We start from the raw sequence: 9,973 nt of genomic DNA on the forward strand, positions 1-9,973 counted from the left end.
GAACTAATGCATACTATACGATCACAACACTGTTATTGTAATGCTTTTTGGTAACAATAGGTTTGTTTAAAGCATTTTGTAAGGCAGTCTGTTCTGTGATCTAAAGAGGTTGTTGCCCAGTAAATGCACTTGAGCTCAACCTGAACGTCTGTATTATTCGTCGAACCGAGAATAATAATTTTGTATCCATACATTCCCGTTTTATACCGTGGTGAATATAAGTATGGTTTTAGAGCGGCCTAGGGTAATTCCTGGGAGGCTGGTAATAGCACGCAACGTGTATTTTGATGGTTTGATCGTCACCAACGGAATACGTTATGGCTAGGGATGTCCCGATCCGATCACGTGATCGGGATCTGGGGCCGATCACGTGATTTTCAGAAGATCGGGATAAAAAAAAGAAAATAATAATCTGGATTTTTTTTTTTAATTCAACAAACATGACCATGTTCACGTCTTAAACTCATACTGAGGCCTTAGTTTTGGTTTTAAATTGCATATCATCATTCATTTATTTATTGTCACACAGAGCAGAATAATTTTGCCAAAACAAACGCATTTCCTTTGATTTAATTATACATCAAATGATTTATGTCAAGGATGAGGGACATCCACTAGTTGCAGAACATGCAGTCACCTGATTTTTACAGACGATGGCGCCATTGCTCTCATGAAGCAGCAGGTTGGAGGCGGAGTTTTTAGATTACTCCGGTTGCAATGCCTCGCTTGAATGAAGTTAACTTTTCACCTGGATAACGTCAACATTCAGGGTGAATGTAATGGGAGAAATTGGGATGGGGAATTATTAAAAAAAAAAAAAAAATGAAACTTTTTATATATATATTTTTATCGGATAGGGAAAGATCGGTATCGGTAGATACTCAAAATCACATGATCGGATCGGGAGCAAAAAATGTGATCGGTTAGTTAGTTATGGCCTAACGTTACACACATACGCTCGGATCGCAATGAAGACATTCTTGGATCAACGCAAGATTGATACCATATAGCCCTTACCTTGACTAGGATGTACCCCAAAAAGAATATTCCAATTATCTGATCGCCATTCCAAGTATTGATGTCCATCGTGTCGCCAACATAATCCACCACAAAACACGGATCGGGAGTACTTGATTCTTCTCAATCTGAGCGTTATAACCGCTCGTCCTGCCCGGAGAAAAAGAGCCGACCCGGACCCATATAATCGATGCACAGCCCAAAACAGGTTTCATAGGGTGCTCAATACCGCCGCCTGGTAGGATGCGGCCGGTATTGCACTTTTGCGATCTCAGACTAATTCCCTATGATAACACCAGGCTCCCTGGATGGATAATGAATGGAAATATCGAATAAAAGAAATAACGATGAAAACCCGACTTTTCTCGGGTTTGGCGCTCAAGCGTCGGCGAGTTAACCTGACTTTATTCGGGTATGGCATCCATTGAGTTTATGGAGACATATTATGGAAAATGGATTTAGCTTAGTCTTTATATGTATGTGTCAGTCTGGGCGCTAGGGAACAATGACATACAGTTGGTGCTCCTTGTCGTTTGGGTTTGAAGTCTTCAGATTAACCCTTTATCGTGTGGAAGTGAAAGGGTTAACCCTTTGTTGTGTGGAAGTGAAAGGGTTAACAAGCCTAAACAAGCTGCTCACAAGCGGGATAGTTCACAATGCAGGTTATCGTGATCACACAAACATTATTTTCATTTAACTGATCTTGTGGAATTTAAAACAATTAATGTATAAAGCAAAAGGTAATGTACTTCCAGGAAACATTCAAAAACTGTTCTTTGAAAGAGAGTGGGGTTATATAGCATACTTGGCTATCGCGTCTCGCTCTGCCAATGAGATAACCTCTTATCTCCTTGCACATATTGTGCACACGAAACAAACAAATGCACCCACTTGCACGTGACCAAGCCACACCCATGCGCTCCACCTTCCTCTTTTCGTTTCCAACACGGAAGTAGCAGTGCACTCCGTGAACTAGTTGTTATAAAACGCAGGGAGAAATTACACAATGTTGGGTATTCGCCAGAAGTTCACCAGCCCCCGGAACCTTCTCGGCACATCCTAACAGCGCATCGGGCCTGTCCTGGGTTTTCCTCGTCTCGTGACAGTGGACCGAGGGACGTCGCGCGACGGTTAGCAGTCGAGCTAAGTCGTGCACAGGTAGGGCCTGCGCTATCAGGCATTGATACTAGCATGAGTAATACTGCTCGTTGTCCCGAGAGACAACCGAGTGATGTATTGGCGCGAGGGGCGGGATATTTGGGAAAACATGCTCGTCATGACTTGTTTTTCCAAGTATCCTAGAGCGTGCGGCTAATGCTAATGCTACAATGTTGGGACGCCGTTCCCATGTTCCCCGCCGTGGGCTGTCGCCACTCTTCCCTCCTCTTAACCGTTTCATTGCTGAAGGTCAATCGGTGTCTAATGTGGGGGGTTTTGCTGAGGCTTATTTACCCTTTATACGGGTGGATGGGCTGACGACAGGGCGCAAGGCAGGTGTGCCGTGGTTAGAGGGCCAGGTAGCATCGGTCCTTTGACCTGGCATGGTTGAACGGTATCCCACCCAGAAGCCGACGCCAGAGGACCAGCGGCCATGTTTCCCCTGCCTGAGGTACCCTGGGCACAAAGACAACAGGTGATCACAAGGCCGATAGCCTCGGCGGCCGAGGGATCGGCTACATTAGATGAGCACGCCCTAAAAAACCGTCGACATCTAGCTGTGTCTAGCACGCTCTCCGGTCACCCCCCCCCCCTATGCCAGCGGGACACAGGCTCTGATTTGTTCCCTTTGGCTGCGGGCCGCGTGTTTTCAGTGAAGCACAAGCGGCCCCATGTTTCGCTTCTCATGGGGACAGGGGCTGACACCCAGTTGCTAGCTAGGCCTGGGTCTGCCTGTGAGAATGCTGTGCTGTCAAGCGGCTCCCACACCACACGTCCTGCGTCTGTGTTTGGTGAGCCTGGTGTTGTATCTGTCGACGGAAAAGGTTGTCAGCGGGGGAACTCTAGGCCCAGGAGGTTGCAGCGTGAGTTCCCCCAGCCCGCCCTCGCCAGGCCGGGTATCACGTTAGTGCCTCCCCCGACCGGAAGACTGGCGGTGGTCGTGTCGGGCCAACGCAGTAGGGGGCAGCTGGACGTGCCATGCTGCCTGGTCTGCACTGCATATCAATGTGTTGGAATTGAGGGCAGTCGTTCTGGTCCTCAAGCAGTTTGGCCACCTGGTGGTGGGCAAGCACGTGTTGATCAGGATGGACAACACGATGACAGTGTCGTATATCAACAGACAGGGAGGAGTACGCTCCATCCGTCTGCACCGGGCGGCAGTCGAGCTCTGGCTATGGGCGTCTCTCAATCTGCGCAGCCTGAGGGCGCTCTACATCCCTGGCAAGCAGAATGTGGGTGCAGATATGATGTCGCGGGGCGGTCCTCATCCCGACGAGTGGGGACTACATCCAGACATAGTCAGACAGGTCTGGGACCGGTTCGGGGAAGCCACGTGGATCTGTTTGCGAGCAGACAGTCTCACCAGTGCCCCTTATGGTTCTCGGTCAGTCGGGGGGACAATCCTCCCCTGGGGGTGGATGCCTTCTCGATGTATCCATGGCCGCCCGGGATTCTGTACGCGTTCCCCCCCATACACCTGATAGCTCAGCTGTTGGAGCGGATACGTCGGGAGCACAGGACCTTGATCCTGATCGCGCCAGACCGGGGCATGGCTGTGTGGTTCCCGGTCCTGATCCAGCTCTTGGTAGCCCCGCCGTGGCCTGTTCCTTGGTTACCGCGGGCCCTCTCTCAGGCACACGGATCTCTGTGTCTGTTCCCTGTTCTGGGGCAGCCACTGAAGGTTTGGCTGCTGAGAGGGTGAGTCTGGAGGGGATGGGTCTTGACCCTTCTGTGGTCGACACCATCCGGAACGCGCTCGCTCCATCCACTATCGCGGTTTACGCAGGTAAGTGGCGTGCTTTTCAAGAGTGGTGTAAGGTGGGGGGCTGGGATCCGGTGTCCTGCCCCCTGGACGCTGTTCTTTCCTTCCTCCAGTCTATCTTGGGTAGACTGTCGGCTTCGACGGTGAGGGTATACGCTGCAGCTATATCCTCTTGTCATGTGGGTTTTGAGGGCGGTACGTTGTTCAGCCACCCTCTTGTGAATCGTTTCCTGCTTGGCGCTCAGCGTTTCAAGCCGGTGGGACGTTCTCTGTCTCCGAGTTGGGACCTCCACCTGGTCCTGGGCCGGTTGTTGGAGGCCCTGTTTGAGCCTCTTGAGCAGGCGCCATTGGAGCAGCTGTCTTTCGAGACTGCGTTCCTTCTGGCCATCACCTCCGCTAAGCGCGTGGGTGAGCTGTGTGCTCTCTCGGTGCGGCCTGAGTGCCTGTCTATTCGGGCTAATAGCGGTGCAACTCTGAGGCCTAATCCAGTCTTCCTAATTCCAGCTCTTTTCGCTCCAGGGATATTGTGGTTCAGGCGTTTCATCCGCCTCCTCACGCTAGTGGGTTAGAGGCGAGCCTTCATCTGTCGTGTCCTGTCCGTGCACTGGGGGTTTACTTCAGTCGGACGCAGGATCTCAGGGCTTCCGATCAACTGTTTGTTTGTTATGGTGGCCCTCGCGCGGGTAAGGCACTGTTAGGGGGGGCCTTGGTGGAGGACATCTGTGCTTCGGCCTCCTGGTCCTCCCCGGGTCCCTTCGTTAAGTTTTACCTCATGGACATGACTGGGGGTTCTGTCTCCCAGGCGGTTCTGAGGTCTGGGACCTCTCCTGCGTCCTGCCATTTGGTGGGTTAGCAGGGGTGTGCCACGGGGTGCTGTGTCACACATGGTCCCGCCTGTGCTGTGCGTTTCAGGGGTCTCTGGTTCCCCCTTTTTTCGCACTTTGGTGGAGTTGACTGCCTCCCCCCCTTCGTTAGGATGGGCGGGTGGACGGGACTCCCCTCCTCCCTGGTTGGGGCTTACGGGCCCTCAGGGGGTACACTTGTCGGGCCACGCGTCTGCTCTGCCCCATATCTCATAATGGCGAAGAGCGAGATGCGATCCTATAACCTAGTTATATGAATATTGGCTGAGCATCTCGCTCTTAGCGCCCTGAGGTCCCTTGGTTGGGTTTTCAGTGTTGGAAACTTTTTCTAAGGAAGGTAGAGTGTGACCATGTCTGGCGTCATATAGCAGGACGCGGGGGCGTGGCCTGGTCACATGTATGTGAGTGCAATTGTTTGTTCGTGAGCACAGTAGGTGCTAGGAGATAAGAGATATCTCATTATGGCGAAGAGCGAGACGCTCAGCCAGTATTCATATAACTAGGTTATAGGATAACCTTTCGATTTGTACTTTGTAGGTCTGCATTTTAAATGTAAGGAGTCAAAAGTATGTTTTTTTTCACTGAAATGTACTTGAGTAAAAGTACAAGTATACAAACCTAATAATACTCGAGTAAAGTACAAATCCCCAAAAACAGTATTGTAACGAAGTACTTTACACCCCTGCGTGTGGATCACAGATGGGCCTTTAAAAATGGCATCCAAAATCACAATTTGGCTTTAGGAAATAAAAATGTCTATGTGTATATCTCCAGGTTGCCAAGAGGTACCACGAGGACCATTTCGGTGCCCAGTTCCAGAGTTGAGCTGGCCTTTCGGTTCCAGCGAGAGGAAGACAGCTGCCCATCTGATCTCCACGCTACCAGTTAGCCCACGTCACCCCACTTCTCAGAGAGCTGCACTGGCTTCCCATCACCACAGATCTGCTTTAAAGTTATTGACCTGGCATTCTGTGCAACGGCTCCCTCCTACCTCCGGTCAATGGTCTCTTAAGTACACAACCTCAAGAGCCCTACAACCTGTGTCTTCCAGCCGCCTGAGGCCCACACCTATTCGGGCACCTGGGGGGTCATCAAAGCGAAGCAGGCTATTCTCTGTCCCGAGATGTATGTGCTATGCTACTATATATATATATATATACACTACTATCTGCTGTCTATAATCGACTATGTCTTCACTACTATCTACAGTACTATGCTACTATGCCTATACAACTATCTACAATTCTACGTCTATATGACTATTTACTCTGCTATCTACCTTGTACATGTCAAAATACTTCCCAAAGGTCAGTGAATACCACGACCACAACACCAGAGGGAGCTCCACAAATCATGTAAAACCCAGATTCGGCTCAAACAAGGGACTAAACACGTTTCGCAATTATACCACATCAATGTGGAACGCCCTACCCAAAGCTGTAAAGGAATGTGAATCACTACCCACCTTCAAAAACACTCTCAAAGAACACCTACGGGAGACTGCAATTCAAAACTGGCCCCTACAAATGTCCTAACCCAGTTGTACAATAAAGACCAAGCATGGCTTTGTCAGTATTCCAATGTACCCAACCCCCCCCCCCCCCCACCTCCAATGTACAGCCCCACCCCACCTACCCAACCTCCTCCAATGTACAGTTTCTATGTCAACTGTAGGTCAGTATTCCAATGTACAGTGTTCCCCCCCCTACCCAACCCCCCCCCCCCCCACCTCCAATGTACAGCCCCACCCCACCTACCCAACCTCCCCCAATGCACAGTTTCTATGTCAAATGTATATACACTTTTTCTGGATTTTTTTAGTATCACAAACAGTACTGTATTTGAAAATCTGGTATGTCATAAATGTATAGATGTAGCAGTACTGTCTATCTGTATGTCGTGTGTGTCATATGATGAATTGAAAATGGAGGACCCTGATGGAAACAAGACGAAAGTCGTTCTCTGGTCTCCATCCTCTTAACAATTGTATGTATTGAGCTGTACTGTACTGTACCCATTCTGCAATCTGTTAATAAACTTTTCAATCAATCAATCAATCAATCAATCAATCAATCAATCAATCAATCAAACCTCTATGCCTAAAAGCCTAGAAAAAGCTTGTCTTAATGTTTGTTCAACTGGGTCATTACTGAATAAAGTTAAAGTCTGTTCAGAACACTGGGGTCATTACTGAATAAAGTTAATATACTGGGTCAATACTGTCAATACTCAGGTCAATACTGAGGTCAATACTGAATAAAGTTAGTCTGTTTAGAGCACTGGGGTCATTACTGAATAAAGTTAATCTGTGTTAATCAGTGTCAGACTGTGGTTGTACTGGGCAGCTCCTAGTGGTCAACAGTGTCAGACTGTGGTCATATTGGGCAGCTCCTAGTGGTCAACAGTGTCAGACTGTGGTTGTACTGGGCAGCTCCTAGTGGTCAACAGTGTCAGACTGTGGTCATATTGGGCAGCTCTTAGTGGTCAACAATGTCAGACTGTGGTTGTACTGGGCAGCTCCTAGTGGTCAACAGTGTCAGACTGTGGTTGTACTGGGCAGCTCCTAGTGGTCAACAGTGTCAGACTGTGGTTGTACTGGGCAGCTCCTAGTAGTGGTCAACAGTGTCAGACTGTGGTTGTACTGGGCAGCTCCTAGTGGTCAACAGTGTCAGACTGTGGTTTTACTGGACAGATCCTAGTGGTCAACAGTGTCAGACTGTGGTTGTACTGGGCAGCTCCTAGTGGTCAACAGTGTCAGACTGTGGTTGTACTGGGCAGCTCCTAGTGGTCAACAGTGTCAGACTGTGGTTGTACTGGGCAACTCCTAGTGGTCAACAGTGTCAGACTGTGGTTGTACTGGGCAGCTCCTAGTGGTCAACAGTGTCAGACTGTGGTTTTACTGGACAGATCCTAGTGGTCAACAGTGTCAGACTGTGGTTGTACTGGGCAGCTCCTAGTGGTCAACAGTGTCAGACTGTGGTTTTACTGGACAGATCCTAGTGGTCAACAGTGTCAGACTGTGGTCGTACTGGGCAGCTCCTAGTGGTCAACAGTGTCAGACTGTGGTCATATTGGGCAGCTCCTAGTGGTCAACAGTGTCAGACTGTGGTCATATTGGGCAACTACCAGGTGTGAATGTATGTAACTACTGTAACAAACCAACAAAAAGAAACACGCATTGTCATTCTTTAAATGTCACATTTAATGATTCACCACTGTTTTCCAGATCTACACTTTTGGATAATAGACCTCACATTTCCCCCCAAAAAACACACAAAATGTCAGCTGGGTTCCTTTACCTTTACCTCAACTTATATTCCTCCAGAGCAGGGTTGTGATAAATATAGCTATGTACTGTATATATTGTAAATTGTATTCAAATTACAATGCATCTGAGTATAAACGTCAAATATATAAAATAATTTGCGTGACAGCAAATTATATTGATCCAAATAGTCCCAATAGTTGCTGAGTTCAGGTTAGTCTTTCACACAATGGTTTTGTTATTCCTCTTTTACACGTCCAAAAAGATGAGCATCAGTGGATTTGAGTACTTCATTCCAACACAAAATTATTCTGAGTAATAAGAAACAACTATATCTACACACACACATTTCCATACAGGCAAGAGGGTCCTATCCTATGAAATATAATTGAAAGGTGACTAACAGTCAGAGGACACCCTTGGCTATTGATCTTTTTTTTTTATTAATACAAAGATCTGATAACAAAATGTCAGGAAATTGTAGTTGAAGGATCTCCATAGTGTAGGAGTGTCTTGGGGGGCATGGTGTGAGAGAGGGACACATCTTTATCATCTCAATATAAAACCTTGAAAGGGACATTCAAGTTTTTAAAAGTTTTTTTTACATTTATTATTTTTCTTTTTTTACTAATCTCCACTTTAAATGATAAATGTGTGGAGGCGAACACACCAAGTTATTGAGCTCAAAGAGGTAGAGACCAACATTTGTGAATTCTCTATGTACATATTTTTGCTATGATCAGAGAGAAATGACAAACAGTTCAAACGGAGAGAGAGAAAGAAAAGGCTTCTATTTCTTTTAGATGTATCCACAGCTCTCGCCGTTATACACAAGATACAATTAACATAACTGATTATGTGTTTTTGTTTTTCTCGTGAATAATTATTGGTTTTGCTTCATCCACTATGGATCCTAGTGCAGGGTAAAAAAGAAAAGAAAAAGAAGAAAGAAAATATATACATTTATATGCAAGTCTTAAAAATAAAATTAACTTCACAGCTCTAGAAATGTGCAGGCTAATACCCTTCTTTTCTATACAGCAGTATCGTGGGAGATTTCATTTCGTCTGTGTTTTGTAGATTTGCTTAGATCTATTTTCTTCTTTTTATCGTATTTACATATCATACTCTTTGAGTTGTGAGAATGCATGCCATTTAATGCTAAGGAAAAAAGAATAGAAAATAATCTAAAAATATATTAAATAATTTACTTCGAAGAGCTTTCTTCTGTTCACGGAGACAAGGTATGGTAAGTGACAGAGGCAGACTGCGTATAACGATACATTAAGTTAATAATAGATTTCAAACATCCCCTTTTAATGCGTCAGCTCACATTAACAGCTCAAACTAACCCTAACCCTACCCGACTACAACTCAATGCAACAAGCACACCGTTGGTTGGTCAGGCATACTTAAAGGACCATACCAGTCTCTGTGGGTTCCACGTCATTCTTGTCTCAAGACAAAAAATCAACATGCTCTTCTTTTTTTCACAATCTTTTACTGTGACTGAAATATTCAGTAGTTATTTTCTGCTCACCACTGGCTTCCAGTGTATCTGAACATGTCTTAAAACACCACGTCAACTGAAGGAAGTCACCACATTTGACTAAAATGCCATGCTAATGGAATTACGTGTCTCTTGTTTTCTGAAAAGTTAGATAGAACTTTTAAGGGGAACAAACTAAAATGTTTCAGGTAAATAAATGCACCTCAGATGTTTGCACGGCATTGTAGTCAGACGTGGTGTCTTTCATGGGTCCATGTGAATGGTAAATAGTGCATTTATATAGCGCTTTTAGCCAAAGTGCTTTAGAATTGTGTTCCTCACGTTCAACCATGCACTCACACATTCACATGCGAGGTGCCAACCTGCTCATCAGGAGCAATTAGGGGTTTAAGTGTCTC

The sequence above is a fragment of the Notolepis coatsorum genome (genome assembly GCF_963971535.1).
Source record: "Notolepis coatsorum genome assembly, contig: SCAFFOLD_337, whole genome shotgun sequence".
NCBI classification, from domain to species: Eukaryota; Metazoa; Chordata; class Actinopteri; order Aulopiformes; family Paralepididae; genus Notolepis; species Notolepis coatsorum.